We start from the raw sequence: 24,523 nt of genomic DNA, 5'->3' as shown, positions 1-24,523 counted from the left end.
GGACACACCCTACCCAACGAGATGGTGCCTGGTTAGATGGGATGTGGCCTAGGCATGGCCCACCACTACCACACACCGAGCATGGGATACAAGGCGCAACCGCACGCAGGCGTCCCTCCGCCTTCCTAGGCACAACTTGGAAGGGCCCAACAATGGGATCTCCACCAGGGAGGGACCAACGAGCTTCCTGAGCCAATCGGACGGCTCAGGCAAACACCAAGAGAAAGGCAAGGAGCAGAGGGATGCCCTATGTGGGCCATGCCGACTCTATCATGAACAACGAACACAGATCCCATTCAGACATATCCGATAAAGACTCCTCACGCCTGTCACTTGGGTCATCAAGGTAACTCTACCAACCCCTCTTACTTTATTTGATTTTCTGAATACATAAAGATTCATTCATCCATTCTCATACACGCATTCACACATTCATCCATGAACGCATTCATTCATCCCATACATTCGAAGCATCGCATATGCAGTTAAATGCATCACAACGCTCCTTGTTGCATCACAAAGCGGTAGTTGCCTCATTCAACATAAGCAATGACCAATTGGGGTTCGAAGGCTAGCCCACAAAGGGCTTGAGGCAGCCTCATGTCAAATAGAGCTAGGGGAGAAAATGTAGATGAGCCCTAGCGGCCCTCGCCTAGTCTACTCCAAAGCAGACAGGGTCATCTTAACCTTCTCGTTCGATCCTAACCTCGAGCCATGCCCATAGAATCTCCATCGAGGGGAGGCCAACGAGCCACCTAGGTCAGTCCTTGGAATGAACCGAGCATCTGCTAGGACGTGGGTTAAGGAGTAGTGGAATGCCACATGAGGGCTATGCTGACCCTGTCATGAATGACGAACCCAGATTCCACTCGAACGTGCCCATTAGCGAGCTCACCGAGCGCGTTACTCGAGCCATCGAGGCAAGCGACGTTAGCATAGCTCCTCTAGTTGCGGAAATCGCAGATGGGGTAACGCATGGAACTAGAACAACCCCTACAAAGCCCAATGGAACACAAGGGCTCCAATCACCCGACACCAACTCTAGAAATCTACTGACCGTGCAGGTCGCAGGCGGGACACACACGGGCGATTCGCTGGCAAAACCCATGTGTCGCGCAGGTCGCGGTCGAGACACACACCCGCCGACAAAACAAAGAATTCCCCCGCTGGCAAGATGAAAAAACCCCTAGACAATTATACCCAGATCACCCGGGGGCTTAGGGGCTACACCCATGGGTGCGCTCACACGCACCCACCAACAAAACAAAGAATTACCCTACTGGCAAGATGAAAAACCCCCAAGACGATTCTACATAGATCGCCCAGGGGCTTAGGGGCTACACCCATGGGTGCACTCACGCGCACCCACTGTCAAAACAAAAATCCCCTAGACGATTCTACCCGAATCGCCCAGGGGCTCGGGGGCTCCTGTTGGTTTCATAAACCTAGGGTCCCTCATAGACCTGATTCCTAGCAAAAGCTTAGCCTTGCAGACGATGTTGTGAATGGTGTGCAACCCCTGGGCCAGTCTAAAAAACCGAACAATAGACCAGAAGGGCGATCTTCGACCAGAAGGCCAAGCCAAGGAGGAACAATGCTCGCTTCTGACTCCGGCTAGCCTCTCTAACTGAAAGGCCTAGCCAAGGAGAGGACTGACGCTCGCTTTAGACTCCGGCCTGCCTCTTCGACCGGAAGGCCTGGCCAACTCGCCTCCGACTCCGGTGCTCGCTTCTGACTCCAGCGCCTCTCTGATTAGAAGGCCTAGCCAAGGAGGAATGACGCTTGCTTCCAACTCTAGCCCACCTCTCTGACCGGAAGGCCTAGCTAAGAAGGGACGACGCTCGCCTCCGACTCCGACTCGCTCTCCGACCGGGAGTACACCGAACCTCTACTTTTAGCTCTTTTCCGACCAGGAGGCCGGAGCTAATTGGGGAACGACTGACCGGGGCACCCGCTTGGTGAAAACCTAGGAAATAGATAGAGCAAGGCAGGGCGCTCCAGTCAACCGCAATATCAAGGACCGTACTGTCGCACCCAATTTTGCATAGCAAAACCAAGTACTCATATATGTGCGCCCAGGATGTCCAAACACACACATATATCACAAATTGCAATAGTATCAAAGTAAAGTACTTATTACATCGCATATCTCATCATAAAGTCAATACAAAGTTTGCTCAATGGCAATATTATTAAAATCATAGTGGCATAACTAGCCCAAACTGCCACAGGGACTTCAACTAGTGAACATCTCCCTAGTAGTCCTTGAACATCCTCTGGGAACTCTTCATATCCATTATCTATTACCCATCCAGGGATTTTCATTGGATGTAAAGCAAGTGTAAGCTCACCATGCTTAGCAAGTATATCAAAGGGATCTATGAGGCTCAAAAGGCTTGACACTGTTTGACTGCGGTTTGCAATTTTAGTTGATCAAATTTTAGCATCCAGTATCACTACTTTAGTGAACAATCCCAATTCCAAAGTGATATTAAAGTATAGTCATGTTTATCTATAACACCCAAAAATTTTACTAAAAATTAGCAATTAATTCTTAGCCTTCGTTAAATTTTCTAGGTATTTTTTTAACTTAGGCCAAATAATAAATATTGGATAAACAAAATAAACTATAAGGATTAGAAACATGTTTGTTGCATTCATGCCGAAGCATATTATTTTTGGTTGAGTGTAGGGCTAGATGATTTGAAGTTGAATTCAAATTCTATTTGAATTTGGCTTGGAAATGAAAAAAATATTTGGAAAAGGATTTGTTTTTGAAAAATTATCTTTCTTCCATTTTTAGCCCAACCGAATCAGGCCTGGCCTTTTTTCTTTCTCCCCCTTCCCGCACTGGCCCGCTGGCGGCCCAGCCGCGCCTCCCCTTCCTCCCTTCTCTTTTCTCCTACACTGGCCTGCCTCACCGACCCGCTCCTCATGGTTCCCACTTCGTCCTGCGCACGCATCGCACGCGGCCTAGTTCGGCCTGCTCCACTTGCCCTCTCTCTTTTTCTCTCACTACACACTGACCCCACATGTCAGCGCCCTTCTGTTCCTTTCCTTTCTTCTCCGCCCCGGCACTTTCCTTTCTTCTTCGACTGCCGTTGGCGCTGCCGGCATGGAAAGCCACCGCCGTCGCCCACATATGGTAGGCAGCCAATCCCGCCTGATATCCTTGCTCCCCTTCCTTTTCCCTATGCGCCGCCCGGCCTACAAGACTCTGCGCCGACCCCTTCTCCCTCTCCCATCCTCTGCTCTCGCCCTCTAGATGCCGCTGCCGCAATTCATCTTCACCCGTGCCTCGAAACTCGATGCCAACAACTCGACGAGCTTCACTGAGACCTTTTGTAGCCGTAGGTAATGCCAATTTTGCCGTTTTGGTCACCAATGTTCGGTTCTCACCTAATCCGCGCCATCGTCATCTTTCCTATCGCCGCCGCCGTCGTTGACCCCGCTTCCGGAGCTGTCCCAAACACCGAGCTTGCATCCTACGGACTCGCGGTGAGCTCCTGATCCTTCCCATGCCCTTCCTTCATCTTTTTGCGCACTAGAGCATGGTGCCGGCGACCTCCAGTTGACGCTGGCCATGGTGCTGCCATGAAACCGGGCCACCAGCTTGTTTCCACCCTTGATTTGCATCTCAATGAGTTCGTGGGATTCCGTAGATCATTTAGGTGCTTTTGTTTTGTCTTGGGATGGCTGGAACCACCGTACTAGGGTTTGCCACCGTGGTAGCCTCGTCGGTGGCCATGGCGAGCTCGCTGGCATCCTGGTACAGCGGTAGTGATATGCCCATGCTACTGGCGCCATCAGATCTAGATAGGTGGCCGTGATTAGCCAGTACCGCTTCGGTACATCACCGGTCCACCGTGGACCCATGCACCTAGTCCACAATGCCGCATCAGCGCTAGCCATGTCGTGTGATGCATCACGCCAACCGGAGCATGCCACGCATCCGCCCAGTCAACAGTTGGGTCAAATCTGCAGTCAAGCCACGCCCCTTTTTCAGAAAAACCCTTTTATTTTCATAAATTCAAGCCCGCAGTCCAGATCAGTTCAAAAGAATTGTTTTTCAGTCCTATTTTTATTTACTTTAGACTCTGTATTTTCTAGAATTAGTACCCACAGTCCTATAACCATGAATATTAATATTTTTAATTGTTTTAATTCAAAAATAGGTTTTAGTTTATTTACAGAAATGTCATTACATCTTATTTCATGCATAACTTTCGCGTTTTAAGTCCGATTTGAGTGATTCTTTTGCTCACATGTTCGTAGCAATATGTAGAATAGATTTACAAGCTTTTCAACTTATGTTTTTACTATTTGGTGTACTGTTCTAATAGAAGTCTATCTTGTATGCATGTAATGATTGGAATGGTGCTTGATTGGTGATTGGAACACGATTAGAGGGTGAGCCATTTTTTAGGTGATAGAGGACCCACAACAGGATCAGCAGTACTTCTAGGACAACTTTGAGGAAGGCAAGTGTACCAAAGGCCCCTTGTTACCTATGAACTATTACCATTCATATTCATGCATGTGTTTAATTTAAAATACCTTTAAGGACTTTACCTAGATGATTACTTGTACCACATATCCTTGATACCTGGGGTTTTTGGGTGGGCATTTTGGATAGATGCTGCAGTGCTTAATATAAAATAATTGTTAAACATGACTAAAGGCTATATGTAATGTGATAAAGTGAAGCTTTGTAGTAATAGATAGGGGGCTAGAGTATGGGGTTGAGTACTCTAGTGCCTCTCCATAAGGACTTAATCCTGAAGTGGCAACCCAGGAGGTTCCGTACAACCCTGAGTGTCATATGGCTCTGACTTTAACCTATTAACTAGATTGTACTAACTCGTCTGTAGCTCCAGTAAGGGTAAGAGGGTATCTTTCATTTTTTTTGCTAGGGTGTGTACCGTGCTGCGATGCCCACGTGTGCCACTCCTTTATAGCTATGACTTATTAGTGCAACTAGCTAAGGGCTTCACAGTGAAACCCTACCACACTTCTTGGGAAGAGGTGTAGTGGGTCTTGTGAACCCTGGCATTGGGAATCACGGCTGGGTAAAGATGTACAATTTCTATAGAAATATGTAACCTATTATAACAGCCATGCTCATGGATATGAGCGGTCTGGATCCTTCAAGATTAGTGGTTATTGTGGATGGTTGATGGCTGGGAATTGAGATAAACTTGACTATACTTTAATATCACTTGGGAATTGGGATTGTTCACTAAACTAGTGATACAAGATGTTAAAATTTGATCAACTAAAATTGCAAACCGTAGTCAAATAGTGTCAAGCCTTTTGAGCCTCATAGGTCCCTTTGATATACTTGCTAAGCATGGTGAGCTTACACTTGCTTTACATCTAATGAAAATCCTAGATGGGTAACAGATAATGGATATGAAGAGTTCCCAGAGGATGTCTAGGACTTCTAGGGAGGCGTTCACCAGTCGGAGTCCCTATGGCAGTTTGGGCTAGTTATTCCGCTGTAATTGTAATAATATTGCCATTGAGCAAACTTTGTATTAACTTTATGATGAGATATGTGATGTAATAAGTACTTTACTTGATACTATTGCAATTTATGACAAGGAGAAGGTTCTATATGCTTCTAGAAAGTTGCAAGGAGCTGCACTAGATTGGTGGGACTCATTCTGCTTTGGCCATACCGAAGCTAATCCCATCACTTGGGCTAAGTTCTACAGTGCCTTCTGCTCTTACCATGTGCCTATGGGATTGATGAAGCTAAAGAAGGAGTTCTTGGCTCTTGAGCAGGGGAGCATGACTATTGCTGAATATCATGACAAGTTCATACAATTGTCACAGTACGCACCAACTGAGGTAGATGAGGACGAGAAGAGGTAGGAGTTGTTTATGGAGGGCCTAAATGATGGTCTCTAGTACCAGTTGTTGTCTCATACTTTTGCTAACTTCCAGCAGCTGGTGGATAAGGCTTTTGTGATCGAGAACAAGTGCCGCCAGATGGAGGACAAAAATAGGAAGTTTCAAGGACAGCAATTCGGGAGCAACTCTCACTTCCGTGCCAACCCTCAACAAGCTCAACCTCAACAGTGCTATCAAGGTTAGTTAGGTTTCAACTACAACCAGCAACCCTAGTGTGCATAGCAGCAGCAGCAGCAGTATAAGGCACCAGCTCAACGCCAGCAGAAGTCCAACAATGTACCTGTGAGAAACAATGCCCCCAATGCTCCATAGAAGAATGGCACACCAAAAGCGCCAAATGTAGTTAATGATAATAAATGTTTCAATTGTGGAGAGTCGGGACATTACTCCAACAGATGTCCCAAGAGGACGGCTAACATGCAGCAGAATTATGTTCAGGGAAAGGTGAACCATGTGACTACTGAAACAGCTCAGGTGGCACCAGATGTGGTGATCAGTACGTTTCCGATCAACTCAAACTTAGCTACAGTACTTTTGATTCTGGTGCTTCGCATTCCTTCATAGCATATACATTTATAAAGAAGCATGGTATTCCAGTGAGTGTTATGAAGAAACACATGTTAGTAAGCTCACCTGGAGGGGTAATGAAAGCAGAGTGGATATGCTTAGTTGCTAGTCTTAGCATAAGGGGGGTAGAATTTTAGGCGAACCTTGTAGTCATAAACTCATCTGGTATTGATGTCATTTTGGGTATGGATTGGTTAAGATTGCAGAAGGTAGTTATTAATTGTGGCAATAGCTCCGTGAATCTTACCACTCCATCTGGAGAGAAAATTGAGTATGTGGCAACACAGTCAGCTGCAGAAATCTGTCGGGTTAATCAGTTGGAGGGCACAACCTTAGAAGATATAAGGATAGTAAACTGAGTACCCTAGATGTCTTCCCTGAGGAATTGTCAGGTATGCCACCTGAACAAGACATCGAGTTTATAATTGAACTTTTACCTAGAACTGCACCCATAGCTAAGAGACCCTATAGAATGGGAGTGGATGAATTAGCAGAACTTAAGAAATAATTAAGGGAATTGTTAGATAATGGTTATGTTCAACCTAGTTCTTCACCTTGGGGTGCACCAGTACTATTTGTAGAGAAGAAAGATGGTACACAGAGAATGTGCATAGATTATAGATCACTTAATGAGGATACAATTAAGAACAAGTACCCACTGCCTAGAATTGATGACCTGTTTGACCAGCTAAAAGGGGCTTGTGTGTTTTCCTAAGATCGACCTTCGATCTGGATACCATCAGTTGAGGATAAGACATACTGACATCCCCAAAACTACTTTTGTGACCCAATATGGACTATATGAGTTCACTAGTCATGTCTTTTGGTCTAACAAATGCACCTGCTTACTTCATGTATCTGATGAACCAAGTGTTCATGGAGTACCTTGACAAGTTTATCGTTGTGTTCATTGATGACATATTAGTGTACTCTAAGAATGAAGAAGAACATGAAGAACATTTGAGGTTGGTGTTGTAGAAGCTTAGAGAACATCAGCTTTATACCAAGTTTAGCAAATGTGAGTTCTGGCTAAAAGAAGTATCTTACCTTGGTCACATAATCTCTAATGGAGGAGTAGCAGTAGATCCCAAGAAGGTTAGAGATGTGTTGAGTTGGAAGCCACCAAAGGATGTTAGTGAGATTCAGAGTTTTATGGGTATGGCTGGGTACTATAGGAGATTCATTAAGGGATTCTCTAAGTTAGGCAAGCCCATGACCGCTTTGTCAGAAAAGAATACTAAATTTGTATGGACTAAGTAATGTCAGGATAGTTTTGAGGAGTTAAAGAAGAGACTAACTTCTGCCCCTAGTGCTCATCTTACCTGATCTCACCAAAAGATTCTCTATCTATTGTGATGCCTCACGGTAAGGTTTAGGTGGTGTTCTTATGCAAGAAGGTAGAGTTATTGCCTATGCATCCAGACAGCTGAGAAAACATGAGTTAAATTATTCTGACTTATGATCTGGAGTTAGCAGCCATGGTACATGCTCTCAAGATCTAGGAGGCATTACCTAATTGGTCATAAGTGTGAGATTTATACAGACCATAAGAGTTTGAAGTACATATTCACATAGTCAGATCTAAATCTAAGGCAGCGCAGATGGCTAGAGTTAATCAAGGATTATGATTTGGATATACACAATCACCCTAGGAAAGGCTAATGTTGTAGCAGACACCTTGAGTAGGAGGAGTTATGTGAACATGGCCTATACAACTCAACTACCTAAAGAGTTGTGTGAGGAGTTCAAATACCTGAATTTGGGTATTGTGGCTAACACCATGGAGTTAGAGGTAGAACCTACTCTAGAACAAGAGATTCATAAGGGACAGCTGAATGATGAGAGGATCAAGGATATTGCAGAATGTATAGTGATTGGTAAAGCCCTAGGATTCCATATGGATGATCAAGGGACAGTATGGTTTGGCAAAAGGATTTGTGTGCCAGAAGTGAAATCTATTAGGGAGTCTATTTTGAGGGAACCTCATGACTCAGCCTATTTCATACACCCGGGGAGTACTAAAATGTATCTTGATCTTAAAGAGAGATACTGGTGGTATGGACTAAAGAGAGATGTAGCTGAACATGTGGCCATATGTGACACATGCCAAAGAGTAAAGGTAGAACATCACAGGCCAGCAGGTTTGCTACAGCCTATGAAGATACCCAAGTGGAAATGGGAAGAAGTTGGAATGGACTTTATAGTTGGATTACCCCGTACACAGAGAGGATTTGACTCTATCTGGGTAATTGTAGACCATCTGACAAAAGTGGCACATTTCATTCCATTCAAGATAACTTATTCGGGTGCAAAGTTGGCAGAGTTATACATGGAAAGGATTGTATGTTTACATGGAGTACCAAAGAAGATTGTTTTGGATAGGGGTACATAGTTCACATCACATTTTTGGTAGAAATTGCATGAGTCCATGGATACAAAGTTGAACTTTAGCTCAGCTTATCATCCTCAGACAGAAGGATAGACCGAGAGAACAAATCAGATCTTAGAGGATATGCTAAGGGCTTGTGCTCTGTAGTATGGGACAAGTTGGGATAAGAGTTTACCTTATGCTGAATTCTCCTATAATAATAGCTACCAAAAGAGTCTTAAGATGGCACCGTTTGAGGCATTGTATGGCAGAAAGTGCAGAACCCCATTGTTTTGGAATCAAATAGGAGAAAGTCAAGTCTTTGGACCAGATGTTTTGCAACTGGTAGAAAGACAAGTACAAACAATAAGGCAAAACTTGAAGGTTGCACAGTCTTGACAGAAAAGCTATGCGGACATGAGAAGAAGAGATTTGGATTTTGAAATCGGTGACTTTGTTTATCTCAAAGTATCACCTATGAAGGGAGTTAAGAGATTTCATACCAAGGGAAAGTTGTCACCCAGGTATGTGGGACCAATCAAGATCATCAACAGGAGAGGAGAAGTTGCTTACCAGCTAGAATTACCAGAGCAGCTCTCAGGTGTTCATGATGTCTTCCATGTGTCAGCAACTTAAGAAATGTTTGAGAGTACCTGAGGAACAACTACATTTGGAAGAACTAGATATCCAAGAGGATCTATCATACAAAGAATATCTAGTGAGAATCTTGGAAACACTAGAGAGAATCACAAGGAGCAAGATAATAAGAATGTGCAAGGTTCAGTGGAACAGACACTCTATGGATGAGGCAACATGGGAAATAGAGGAAGATCTGAGAACTGATGATCCCAATCTCTTTGAACCATCTGAATCTTGAGTATGAGATTCATCTTAAGGGGGTAGGTTTGTAACACCCAAAATTTTTACTAACAAATTAGCTATTAATTCTTAGCCTTAGTTAAATTTTCTAGGTACTTTTTTAACTTAGGCCAAATAATAAATATTGGATAAATAAAAATAAACTATAAGGATTAGAAACATGCTTGTTGCATTCATGCCAAAGCATATTGTTTTTGGTTGAGTGTAGGGCTAGATGATTTGAAGTTGAATTCAAATTCTATTTGAATTTGGCTTAGAAATGAAAAAAAAATAGATTTGGAAAACGATTTGTTTTTGAAAAATTTATCTTTCTTCCATTTTCAGCCCAACCGAATCAGGCCCGGCCTTTTCTCTTTCTTCCCCTTCCCGCGCTGGCCTGCTGGCGGCCCAGCCGCGCCTCCCCTTCCTCCCTTCTCTTTTCTGTCGCACGGCCTGCCGTACCGGCCCGCTCCACATGCTTCCCACTTCGTCCCACGCACGCACCGCACGTGGCCTAGTTCAGCCTGCTTTGCTCGCCCTCTCTCTTTTTCTCTCACTGTGCATTGGCCCCGCATGTCAGCGCCCTTCTGTTCCTTTCCTTTCTTCTCCACCCTGGCACTTTCCTTTCTTCTCTGGTCGCCGTTGGCACTGCCGGCATGGAAAGCCACCGCCGTCGCCCACATATGGCAGGCAACCAATCCCGCCTGATATCCTCACTCCCCTTCCTTTTCCCTATGCACTGCCCAGCCTACAAGAGTCCGCACCAACCCTTTCTCCCTCTCCCATCCTCTGCTCTCGCCCTCTAGACGCCGCCGCCATAATTCATCTTCACCCGTGCCTCAGAACTCAACACCGACAACTCGACGAGCTCCGCTGAGACCTTCCGCAGCCGTAGGTAATGCCAATTTTGCCATTTTGGTCACCAATGTCCGGTTGTCACCTAACCCATGCCGTCGTCATCTTTCCAGTCGCCGCCGTCGACGTCGACCTCGCTTCCAGAGCCATCCCGAATGTCGAGCTTGCTTCCTACGGACTTGCGGTGAGCTCCCGATCCTTCCCGTGCCGTTCCTTCATCTTTTTGCGCACTAGAGCACCGTACTAGCGACCTCTAGTTGATGTTGGCCACGGCGCTGCCGTGGAACTAGGCCACCGACGTGTTTCTGCCCTCGATTTGCATCTCAATGAGTTCGCGGGATTCCGTAGATTGTTTAGGTGCTTTTGTTTTGTCTCGGGATGGCGGAACCACCGTACCGGGGCTCGCCACTGTGGTAGCCTCATCGGTGGCCATTGCGAGCTTGCTGGCATCCTTGTACAGCGATGGTGATACGCCCGTGCTACTAGCGCCATCAGATCTAGATGGGTGGCCGTGGTTAGCCCGTACCACTTTGGTACATGACCGGTCCACCATGGACCCATGCACCCAGTCCACGGTGCCGCGTTAGCACTGGCCCACGTCGCGTGGTGCACCATGCCAACCGGAGCACGCCACCCGTCCGCCCAGTCAATAGCCGGGTCAAACCCGCAGTCAAGCCGCGCCCCTTTTTTAGAAAAAACCCTTCTATTTTTGTAAATTCAACCCGCAATCCAGATTAGTTCAAAAGAATTTTTTTCAGTCCTGTTTTTATTCACTTTAGACCCTATGTTTTCCAGAATTAGTACCTGCAGTCCTATAACTATGAATATTCATATTTTTAATTGTTTTAATTCAAAAATAGGTTCAGTTTATTTACAGAAATTCCATTACAACTTATTTCATGCATAACTTTCGTGTTTTAAGTCCAATTTGAGTGATTCTTTCGCTCACGTGTTCGTAGCAATATGTAGAATAGATTTACAAGCTTTTCAACTTATGTTTTTACTGTTTGGTGTACTATTCTAATAGAAGTCTATCTTGTATGCATGTAATGATTGGAATGATGCTTGATTGGTGATTGGAACACAATTAGAGTGTGAGCCATTTGAGGTGACAGAGGACCCACAGTAGGATCAGCAGTACTTCTAGGACAACTTTGAGGAAGGCAAGTGTACCAAAGTCCCCTTGTTACCTATGAACTATTACCATTCATATTCATGCATGTGTTTAATTTGAAATACCTTTAAGGACTTTACCTAGATGATTACTTGTACCACATATCCTTGATACCTAGGTTTTTGGGTGGGCATTTTGGATAGATGCTGCAGCACTTAACATAAAATAATTGTTAAAAATGACTAAAGGCTATATGCAATGTGATAAAGTGAAGCTTTGTAGTAATAGATAGGGGGCTAGAGTACGGGGTTGAGTACTCTAGTGCCTCTCCATAAGGACTTAATCCTGAAGTGGCAACCCAGGAGGTTCCGTACAACCTCGAGTGTCATATGGCTCTAACTTTAACCTATCAACTAGATTGTACTAACTCGTCTGTAGCTATAGTAAGGGTAAGAGGGTATCTTTCCTTTTTCTGCTAGGGTGTGTACCGTGCTACGATGCCCACATGTGCCACTCCTTTGTAGCTATGACTTGTTAGTGCAACTAGCTAAGGGTTTCATAGTGAAACCCTACCACACTTCCTAGGAAAAGGTGTAGTGGGTCTTGTGAACTCCGGCATTGGGAATCATGGCTCGGTAGGTAAAGATGTACAATTTCTGTAGAAATATTTAACCTATTATAACAGCCATGCTTACAGATACGAGTGGTCTGGATCCTTCAAGATTAATGGTTACTTTGGATGGTGGATGGCTGGGAATTGAGATAAACTAGACTATACTTTAATATCACTTGGGAATTGGGATTGTTCACTAAAGTAGTGATACAGGATGCTAAAACTACTTTAGTGAACCTCCTAGGTTGCCGCAATCTATGAGGCTCAAAAGGCTTGACACTATTTGACTGCGGTTCATAATTTGAGTGACACTCAGGGTTCTACGGAACCTCCTAGGTTGCCGCTTCTAGATTAAGTCCTTATGGAGAGGCACTAGAGTACTCAACCCCATACTCTAGCCCCCTATCTGTTGCTAAAAAGCTTCATGTTATCATATTGCATAATGTCTTTAGTCATGTTTAACTATTATTCTATATTTAGCGCTATAGCATCTATCCAAAATGCATACCCAAACCATAGGTAACAAGGATTTGTGGTACAAGAATTCATCTAGGTAAAATCCTTAAGGGTATTTCAAATTAAACACATGCATGAATATGAATAGTATTTGTTTATAGGTACAAGGGGCCTTTGGTACACTTGACTTCCTCAAAGTTGTCCTAGAAGTACTACTGATCCTGCTTTGGTCCCCTGTCACCTAAAATGACTCACCCTCTAATCGTGTTCCAAATCACCAATCAATCATCATTCCAATCATTACATTCATACAAGATAGACTTCTATTAGAATAGTACACCAAATAGTAAAACATAAGTTGAAAAGCTTATAAAACTATTCTATGTATTACTAGGAACACGTGAGCGAAAGAATCACTCCAATCGGACTTAAAACATGAAAGTTATGCATGAAATAAGATGTAATGGCATTTCTATAAATAAACTGAACCTATTTTTGAATTAAAACAATAAAAATATGAATATACATGATTATAGGACTGCGGGTACTAATTTTGGAAAATATAGGGGCCTAAACGAATAAAAACAGGACTGGTATGCAATTATTTTGAATTAATCTAGACTGCGGGCTGATTCTATGAAAATAGGACTTTTTCCTGCAAAACCGTACACGGCTTGACTGAATGTTGACCGCAGTGCTGACTGGACGACACGTGGCGAGCTAGGATTCGCTCAGTGCACCACATGGCTCGGTGGACCTGCTGACGCGGCACTATGGCTAGGTCTACGGGTCCATGGTGGACCAGTTATGATCCAACCGGTATGGTTGGATCTAGGCCGTCCAGTGTCAATCTGATTGCATAGGAGGCACGGGTGAGACATACGCCACTGCACAACACCGCCGGCAAGCATGCTATGGCCGGCGGCGAGACAGTCATGGTGGCGATCGCCAGAATGGCGCTCTGGACTCCCCGATCGAAACAAAATGCACGGGGAGGATCTACGGAACCTTGCGAACATAGTGGGATGTAAATCGAGGCGAGGAAACATGGTGGGGTGCTGAGCCCATAATGGCGCTATGGCCGGCTGGTTTGGAGGTCACCGACATGGCATTCTAGTGGGCCAAAAGATGAATGGGAAGCACGGGGAGGATTGGGATCTCACCACGAGTCAATAGGAAGCAAGCTCGATGTTCGGGACAGGCTCCGGAAGCGGGGTCAATGATGGCGGTGGCGATAGGAAAGATGATGATGGCATGGGTGAGGATGAAACCAATCAAACCATGACCAAAACCTCAAATTGATGGTACCTATGGGCAGTGGGGGATTACGCGTGAAGCTCTGAGTGGTGACGTCGACAGCGATTGAGGCGCTGGTGAGGATGGATTGGGGCGCGGTGACTTGGAAAGCGAGAGCAGAGGATGGGAGAGGGAAGGGGTCAGCATGGAGCTTTATAGGCTAGGCGGTGTGTGGAAAAATTAAGGGGAGCAGGTGGGATTGGTCTCCTACCATGTGTGGGCGACGACGGCCACTTGCCCCGCATGGTCATGCCATCGGCGGGCGTCAAAGAAGGAAGGTGCGCTAGTGAAGAGAAAGCAAAACTGCTAGGGAGGAAGAAAGGAAAGGCGCTGATAGGTGGGGCCAATAGCATAGTGAGAGAAAAAGAGAGAGGGTGAGTGGGTGCGTGCGGGCGATGAAGGCTGAGCGAAGCAGACCGAGCGGTGTAGACGGGCATAGAGTGGGCTGGCACGAGAAAGAGCCGAATGGGCTAGAGCAAATAGGCCGACATAGGAGGAAAAGAAAGGAGGGGAAGGGAGGGCTACTGGGCCGCTAGCAGGCCAAATCTAGGGAGGGAAAGGAAAAAGAACACCAGGCCATATCTAGAGCTAGGCTGAAAATGAAGAAAGGTAAAGTTTTCAAAATCAAATTCTTTTCCAAATCCATTTTTTTCAATTCTAAGCCAAATTCAAATGGAATTTGAACTCAACTTCAAATCATCTAGCCCTACACTCAACCAAAAACAATATGCTTTGGCATGAATGCAACAAACATGTTTCTAAACCATATAGTTACTTTTATTAACAAATGTTTATTATTTGGCCTAAGTTAAAAATACCTAGAAAATATAATAAATGCTAAGAATTAATTGCTAATTTGTAAGTAAAAAATTTTGGGTGTTACAAACCTACCCGCCCTTAAGATGAATCTTGTCCTCGAGATTCGGATGGTTCAAAGAGATTGGGATAGACAGTTCTTAGATCTTCCTCTCTTTCCCAAGTTGCCTTCATCCATAGAGTGTCTGTTCCACTGAACCTGCACATTCTTATTATTTTGCTCCTTGTGATTCTCTCCGCTGTTTCCAAGATTCTCACTGGATATTCTTTGTATGATAGATCCCATCGGATATCTAGTTCTTCCAAAGGTAGTTGTTCTTCAGGTACTCTCAAACATTTCTTAAGTGGCGACACATGGAAGACATCATGAACACCTAAAAATTGCTCTGGTAATTCTAGCTGAAAAGCAACTTCACTCCTATTGATGATCTTGAATGGTCCCACATACCTGGGTGACAACTTTCCCTTGGCATGAAATCTCTTAACTCCTTTCATAGGTGAAACTTTGAGATAAACAAAGTCACCGATTTCAAACACCAAATCTCTTCTTCTCGTGTCCACATAGCTTTTCTGCCGAGACTGTGCAACCTTCAAGTTTTGCCTTATTGTTTGTACTTGTTTTTCTGTTAGTTGCAAAACATCTGGTCCAAAGACTTGACTTTCCCCCATTTGATTCCAAAACAATGGGGTTTTGCACTTTCTGCCATACAATGCCTCAAACGGTGCCATCTTAAGACTCTTTTGGTAGCCATTATTATAGGAGAATTCGGCATAGGGCAAACTCTTATCCCAACTTGTCCCATACTATAGAGCACAAGCCCTTAGCATATCCTCTAAGATCTGATTTGTTCTCTTGGTCTACCCATCTGTCTATGGATGGTAAGCTAAGCTAAAGCTCAACTTCATATCCATTGATCGTGGCAGAACCTCCTAAATTATAGGGACCACATGCACCTGTCACTATCCAATGACCTTTGACTATTATGCATATGTTCTCGGTAACTTAGGAAGACTATTGGGTGTCCTCGAAGAACCCCGAATCATCCATGATTTTTCTAAGCAGGATCCCATTATAGAGTCATTGCAGTATTACAACAATTTATTCATTAATATACATTAGAGTGAAATAGCGGAAGTCTTACAATAACTTAGTTACAAAATAGTTGTTTCACAAACTAAGTACGATTATTATTACAAACCATAGTAGTGGAGTGGCATTAGTAACATAAACATACCACCCAAAGACTAGTACCCTGCCCAAGGGTCACACACTTACTTATCATCATCGATTTGAACAACAGTCATGCAGCACGGTCCAAGACAGACCTGCTCATGAGGCTCACCTGCAATAAGGGTTAACGAACCTTGAGTACAAAAGTACTCAACAAGACTTAACCAGAATAAAAACTGATAAGACTCAAGAATGTAGGCTCAGGGATTCAAGGTAAGGCTTTAGCAATAAACTAAGGTTCTTTTGCGTAAAAGCTCTTTAAAAAGATTCTTTCTTTTAACATTTGATCCTTATCAAAATTATATATGAATCTACCATGATCCGTATTGAGATCATGAACTTCATATCAAACCCTTTCTCAAAACTTCCTCAAGTTTCATTTATTAACTATGATGGTGAACAGTGAGTTGAGTCTCCATAACCAAGGAGCAACGACGATTCAAACCGATTATAACCCAGCTGGGGATTCCCAACCACACGACATATGCAGGTCCCTAACCTATATATACCAACCCACCCTCAGATCCTCTAAAACAAGAAAGGGTCTGCGCCACCCGAGAATACAGTACTCCACCATTCCAGCCCATTGCCATGTGGGTACACGCTACTCTCACCATCTCTCCACTCCTAGTGCGCGAGTAGCCATTCTCATAATAGAATAGCCAAGTTAAGGCTTACCGGAGTATGTGATCAGTACTACAAAGTCTCACCTCATGCAATTCAACAACGGACATGTCTTAATCGACACAGGCGGAAAGAACCCGCTCACAAGACCTCCATATCTTGTGGCTCCCATACACCGAGTCCGCCCCGTCTAGATTTATTACTCCACATGCTCATATCTCATGATAACATAAATAATTAGTCGTATCCAAGAAACCATTTATATCTCGTAGGTGACCGGTAATCACCCGACTTTTATTGTTCTAAGCATGGCTAAGCATAAATAAGCATTCTCGGATTGAAACGGTTAACAAGGTTGATATAGAAAAACAAGGTTGGTAATGCACCAATTAGGTTTCCACTCAACTCCTAATCACTTAATGCAGTATCGAAAAGCATAAGCGATATAAATTTGTAAAACACAAGGTAGGTTTAAATGCATCCGGGGCTTGCCTTGGTTGTCGGAAAAGTCAGGTTCAGGAGATGTTCCACAGATATCAAACCCGACCTCAACAGATGGAATAACTTCCTCCACAACTTGGTTGACTACCACATTCTCACTTTCGTTCACTAACTAAACTTGACGATGGATGCCATGTTTAATATGATGCTTGACGATGGATGCAAAAATTAATAACTTGAATACAACTTTCCTTCGCGGTACAGTTGCAAACCAACAACTAACTAAACCTTTTCATAAACTCAAACACTTACTTAAGTACCAAGAATTATTTTATACTAATGACCCAAGGTCATCACTCAATCCCAAATTCAAACAAAACCTAAATCATTAGGGTTTACTATTTGTTTTTATTAATTAATAACTAATTAATAATTATGAAATAAATCAACTTTCTCCAAATGAGCTCAAAATTTTTGTGAAGACTCATCATATGATAACTAAGTGGCAAAACAATTTTCATATTTTTTGGATAGTTATTTAAGCCTAGAAAAATCATGGAACAAGCATTTATTAATTAAAAGAGCTAATTTTTAAGCATCCAAAAACTATTGATTTTCAATGGTTTCATATTTTTCCTACATAGACGACATCATGAAGAGGCTACACAAAAAGTTTCATGATTTTAGCGTGCACCAATAAATAGTAATCAAATTCGCAAGTTTCAGTTGAAAACATAAAAAGAAAAAGAAAAACCCTATAGTGCACTATTTATCTGAGTCACAAGATTCACAGTTAGGCCCTTGTCTTTATTCTTATTGCTGTGTGGAAGTCCCTGGTTGCGAATCAAAACAGAGCACGAGTTGGGTAGCTCAATTCCGGCCGGTGAAGACTCACCGGTGGCAATTGGAGGGGTGGTCGAGCGACGGGGTGGTGAGGCGAGCCTAAGGGTGGCCGCAGCTCGGCCGGTCATGGCCCATGATGACCTAGGTCTAGGGAGGCTGGTGATGGTGGTTTCTAGGCACAAGGAGGCATGGAGGCACAAGAGCTAGTGGTGGCCACAGAAACTAGCACGGTAGCCATGGCGGCTGGTCACGGCGTGAACGGCGGCGGTGTTGTTCTAGCGTGCTCTGTGCGGTAGAGGTAAAATGAATAAGTTAATGAGCAACATGGTATCACAGAGAGCTCAGAGCCATACTCGAGGAGGAGGAGATAGGCACCAGAGTGCTCTGGCCATGGAGAGGTGGAGCTCGGTGGCCATGGCGGCTAGGCCACGACGAAAATCGAGCGCTCGGGCAAATCTTAGCCAGTAGCAGTAGCATATATGGTTGAGGGAGTAGCATAAGGAGCAGGCGAAGCTAATGGGGAGAGGAATTGGCTTGAGACTGCTCGGTTGAGGCGAATTCGGTAGGCGAATGAATGGCGTGGTGGCGGCGCTGAGAGGAAGAAGAGAAGAAAGCAGGGGCAATGTCGGCCTGCTCTGTGCCTTAAGGAAATAAGAAGAAGCATCCAACTTGGCTAGGGGCAGCTCAGGCTGGCCAACGAGTGGCTTGCACGGTCTGGCTCGCAAAGACTCTAAAATGCCACGGCGGTGACGGTGAGTAGAGAGGGAGAGGAGAAGAAGCACACGGCAGTCCACTGTTCATGGAGGCAGATTTTTATTTTTCTCCAATTCTCACTCATCCACTTAGTAACTCATTTTGCTCCTTAAAGCAAATTTGTCCACCTTGATGAGCTCTTCAACTTTGCTTTAAGGATCAACATCGAATTCTTTATGGTTTAAAAATTGTAGAATTCCAACGAAATGTATATATTGAAAATTGAATTTATAGAATTTCCAAAAATAGTTATTTAGTCATTTTTGGTGGTTAAATATAACTCAATTTCAGTCAACCAATATCACTATATCATAAAACAAGGTTCACACCAAGCATTGCAACAAAAATTATTAAACCTTTATTTGTAAAAAAATGATTTATTAATTCCCCAGAAATTGGACTTTAAATCAAATCTTTTAGAAGTTTAATCAATTTGATTAATTAATAAAAGTTGATATTAACTTCAACATTAGATCTTGAATTTAAACATGATTAATTCAAAAACACAACATAACTTTGATTCCGATGTAAAGCATCAATTTAACACTTTAAACTTTATTAAGGAAGAATTTGAATTGTTTAAAAGATTCCTACCTTAAAAATCACAAAGTTTCATACTCATTATTATTAACATTATTTCAGGATAATATATAAAACACTCCATAAAATAACATTTGCATGCTATAATATAAACATGAAATGCATTCATGAGTTGATGCATGATGATTATGCATAATGATGACATGATCACCTTCTTAGTTACTTTTTAACATTTGGGATGTTACATTGACTCATGCAATTTCTGCCAAAAATGTGATGTGAACTGTGTACCCCTATCTGAAACAATCTTCTTTGGTACTCCATGTAAACATACAATCCTTTCCTTGTATAACTCTGCCAACTTTGCATGCCAAATAAGTTATCTTGACCGGAATGAAATGTGCCACTTTTGTCAGACGGTCTACAATTACCCAGACTAGAGTCAAATCCTTTCTATGTATGGGGTAATCCAACTATGAAGTCCATTACAACTTCTTCCCATTTCCACTCGGGTATCTTCATAGGCTGTAGCAAACCTGCTGGCCTCTAATGCTCTGCCTTTACTCTTTGACACGTATCACATATAGCCACATGTTCAGCTACATCTCTCTTTAGTCCATACCACCAGTATCTCTCTTTAAGATCAAGATACATTTTAGTACTCCCCAGGTGTATGGAATAGGTTGAGTCATGAGCTTCCCTCAAAATAGCCTCCCTAATAGATTTCACTTCTGGCACACAAATCCTTTTGCCAAACCATACTGTCCTTTGATCATCCATGTGGAATCCTAGGGCTTTACCAATTACTATATGTTCAGCAATATCCTTGATCCTTTCATCATTTAGCTATCCCTTACGAATCTCTTATTCTAGAGTAAGTTCTACGTCTAACTCCATGGTGTTAGCTGCAATACCCAAATTCATGTATTTGAACTCCTCACATAACTCTTTAGGTAGTTGAGTTGTATTGGCCATGTTCACATAACTCCTACTCAAGGCGTCTGCTACAACATTAGCCTTTCCTGTGTGATAGTGTATATCCAAATCATAATCCTTGATTAACTCTAGCCATCTGCGCTACCTCAAATTCAGATCTGACTGTGTGAATATATACTTCAAACTCTTATGATCCGTATAAATCTCACACTTATGACCTATCAGGTAATGCCTCCAAATCTTGAGAGCATGTACCATAGCTGCTAACTCCAGATCATGAGTCAGATAATTTAACTCATGTTTTCTCTACTGTCTAGATGCATAGGCAACAACTCTGCCCTATTGCATAAGAACACAGCCTAGACCTTGCTGTGAGGCATCACAATAGATAGAGAAGCTTTTGGTGGTAAGCACTGGGGTAGAAGTTAGTCTCTTCTTCAACTCCTCAAAACTGTCCTGACATTGCTTAGTCTATATAAATTTTGCATTCTTCTCTAACAAAGCAGTCATGGGCTTGGCTAATTTAGAGAATCCCTTGATGAATCTCCTATAGTACCCATCCACACCTAGAAAACTCTGAATCTCACAAACATCCTTAGGTGGCTTCCAACTCAACACATCTCTAACCTTCTTGGGATCTACTGCTACTCCTCTATTAGAGATTATGTGACCAAGAAAAGATACTTCTTTTAGCCAAAACTCACATTTGCTAAACTTAGCATAAAGCTAATGTTCTCTAAGCTTCTGCAACACCAACCTAAAATGTTCTTCATGTTCTTGTTCATTCTTAGAGTACACTAATATGTCATCAATGAACACAACGACAAACTTGTCAAGGTACTCCATGAACACTTCGTTCATCAGATACATGAAGTAAGCTGGTGCATTAGTCAGACTAAAGGACATGACTGTGAACTCATATAGTCCATATCGGGTCACAAAAGCAGGTTTGGGGATGTCAGTGCACCTTATTCTCAACTGATGGTATCCAGATCGAAGGTTGATCTTGGAAAACACACAAGCCCCTTTCAACTGGTCAAACAGGTCATCGATTCTAGGCAGTGGGTACTTGTTCTTAATTGTGACCTCATTAAGTGACCTGTAATCTATGCACATTCTCTGTGTACCATCTTTCTTCTCTACAAACAGTACTGGTGCACCCTAAGGTGAAGAACTAGGTTGAACATAACCCTTTTCTAACAATTCCCTTAATTGTTTCTTAAGTTCTGCTAATTCATCCACTCCCATTCTATAAGGTCTCTTAGCTATGGGTGCAGTTCCAGGTAAAAGTTCAATTATGAACTCGATGTCTCGTTCAGGTGGCATACCTGGCAATTCCTCAGGGAAGACATCTAGGTACTCATTTACTATACTTATATCCTCTAAGGTTGTGCCCTCCAACTGATTAACCCGGCAGGTTTCTGCAGCTGACTATGTTGCCACACACTCAACTTCCTCTCCAGATGGAGTGGTAAGATTCATAGAACTATTGCCATAATTAATAACTGCCTTCTACAATCTTAACCAATCCATACCCAAGATGACATCAATACCAGATGAGTCTATGACTACAAGGTTTGCCTGAAATTCTACACCCTTATGCTGAGACTAGCAGCTAAGCATATCCACTCTACTTTCATTTCCCCTCTAGGTGAGCTTACTAACATATGTTTTTTCATAACATTTACTAGAATACCATGCTTCTTTATGAATGTATATGCTATGAAGGAATGCGAAGCACCAGAATCAAAAAGTACTGTAGCTGAGTTTGAGTTGACCGGAAACGTACTGATCACCACATTCAGTGCCTCCTGAGCTATTTCAGCAATCACATGATTCACCTTCCCCCAGACATAATTCTGCTGCGTGTTAGCCGTCCTCTTGGGGCATCTATTGGAGTAATGTCCTGGCTCTCCATAATTGAAGCATTTATTATCATTGACTGCATTTAGCGCTTTTCGTTTCCATTCTTCTATGGAAAATTGGGGGCATTGTTCCTCATAGGTACATTATTGGACTGCTGCTGGGACTGAGCTGGTGCTTTGTACTGCTGCTGCTATGCACACTGGGGTTGCTGGTTGCGATTGACTGGACCTAACTGACCTTGATAGCTGCTGCTGAGGTTGAGCTTGTTGAGGGTTGGCACGGAAGTGAGAGTTGCTCCCGGATTGTTGTCCTTGAAACTTCCTCTTTTTGTCCTCCATCTGGTGGCACTTGTTCTCGATCACCAAAGCCTTATCCACCAGCTGCTGGAAGCTAGCAAAAGTATGAGACAGCAACTGGTACTGGAGACCATCATTCAGGCCCTCCATAAACAACTCCTACCTCTTCTCGTCCTCATCTACCTCAGTTGGTGCATACCGTGACAATTGTATGAACTTGTCACGATATTCAGCAATAGTCATGCTCCCCTGCTTGAGAGCCAAGAACTCCTTCTTCTAGCTTCATCAGCCCTGCAGGCACGTGGTGAGAGCGGAAGGCACTACGGAACTCAGCCCAAGTGATGGGATTATCTTCGGTACGGCCAAAGCGGAATGAGTCCCACCAATCCAGTGCAGCTCCTTGCAACTGTCTAGAAGCATATAGAACCTTCTCCTTATCATTACACTGGGCAATCTTCAGTTGCCTCTCAATGGCACGTAGCAAGTCGTCAGCCTGGAGTGGGTCGGTAGTGTGCTTGAATACAGGTGGGTGTCCTTTCAGGAACTCTCCCTCTTATCTCTGACATGAGGGGGTACATTCCCATTCCCATGCCCCATGTTTTGCATGTTCTGGGCCATTTGCTGAAGCAACTGTGTCTGCATCATCATCAGCTGCTCCATAGTGACTGGAGGAGGTGGTGGCAGGTCCTCGCCTCCCTGGTTGTTCCTCTTGGTGTTCACCATCTGTAGATGCATTATATAAGTCTCACATGTCCAAGCATATAACCCTTAAAAGATAATGGTATAACAAGAGTAGGTGTCACAAGATCAAGACAAGAGATATATGTAGGGTATACAAGAAGATAATTGTTCTAAACTTTTCTGGCGAGTTGGGCAACAGTAGTGCAGTAAAATGAGCATATCTCACTCTCTGTTTATTATCTGATTGAGTATTTTACCTTTATGGAAATATTATGAAATTCTCTACAACTTTCATTTATAACACTTTTTCAGATTCTGAAGTTTACTTAGTCAAATATAGATGAGAAGCAGTACTGTTCCAGAATTCTGACAGCACAGAAACCTGAACTCACAACAACTGTATCTCACAATTTATAATAGGTATTGAGGTGATTCCAGAGCCAAAAGAAATATGTTGTAAGTCTACTTATTTCCATAAAATTTTCATGACCATTGGACAACTAGAACATAAGATATGAACTGATAAAGATGAACTACTCAGAATGATACAGAATGGATAGCATGATAAAACGAAACCCAACTATTTATTCATAGTATTCTTAAACCTTAACCTTAATTAAATGACCGTGGACATGCCCACAAGTCATCACAATCATATCAAAGATCCAAATCATGCATTGTTCATAATGATAAACATCCAACCATGCAAATCACACTTATTCAACCATTAAAAGAAAGAAACTAAACACTCGCGCATCTATGCGTGTTTATTACATATTTTTAAGACTTCCTCCTATGGGTACGGGTCGACGTTGGTGCTGGTGTTGGGTTCTCAAAATTCTCCTCTGTTCCTCGGGGGCAACTGAGTAGGTACACCTGGCGCTTCCACATCTGAACCTCCTTGTTGTTGCTTTAGTGTAGCGTTCTCACGGGCAAGCTGCAGATAGGCCTTCCCCATGACATCGAGCTCGTCCAGGGATTGATCCAAGTCAGTATTGGTCTCAGCCAAGCACAAAAAGGTAGGCCTCAGCCTTAGGTTCAGCCTCTCCAAGTGGTGCTACGATGTTGCATGTAGACTGGCCGCTCCGACGGCGGGGAAGATATCGATCGTCCTCACAGGCGATGTCGTCGAAGTGGCGGTCGCGGTTGACCACCAATGCTTGTCGAGCTGCATCCCTGATGATGGCTGCACGTGTGAGCTATGTCGTGATGGCACGGTGGATGTAGTGCACCTGAGTCCCCTCATGGATGTACACTTCTGTCTCCTAGAAGCTGGTGTAGTCGGGGTGGGTCCTAATGCTCCGTCCTGTACTGAACAGTGCCTCCAGTGTGGTAGCGATGTACAAGTGTGAGAAGCTTGGGGTGGTAGTAGGCAACACCCTCCAAGTTGTAGTGGATCTCCATGGTCCACCCCTGACCAACAATGCATTGTGATCATCATCACTATCATCAC

This window comes from Miscanthus floridulus, chromosome 4 (genome assembly GCF_019320115.1).
Source record: "Miscanthus floridulus cultivar M001 chromosome 4, ASM1932011v1, whole genome shotgun sequence".
In the NCBI taxonomy this organism is placed as follows: Eukaryota; Viridiplantae; Streptophyta; class Magnoliopsida; order Poales; family Poaceae; genus Miscanthus; species Miscanthus floridulus.
This window is presented reverse-complemented; position numbering follows the sequence as displayed.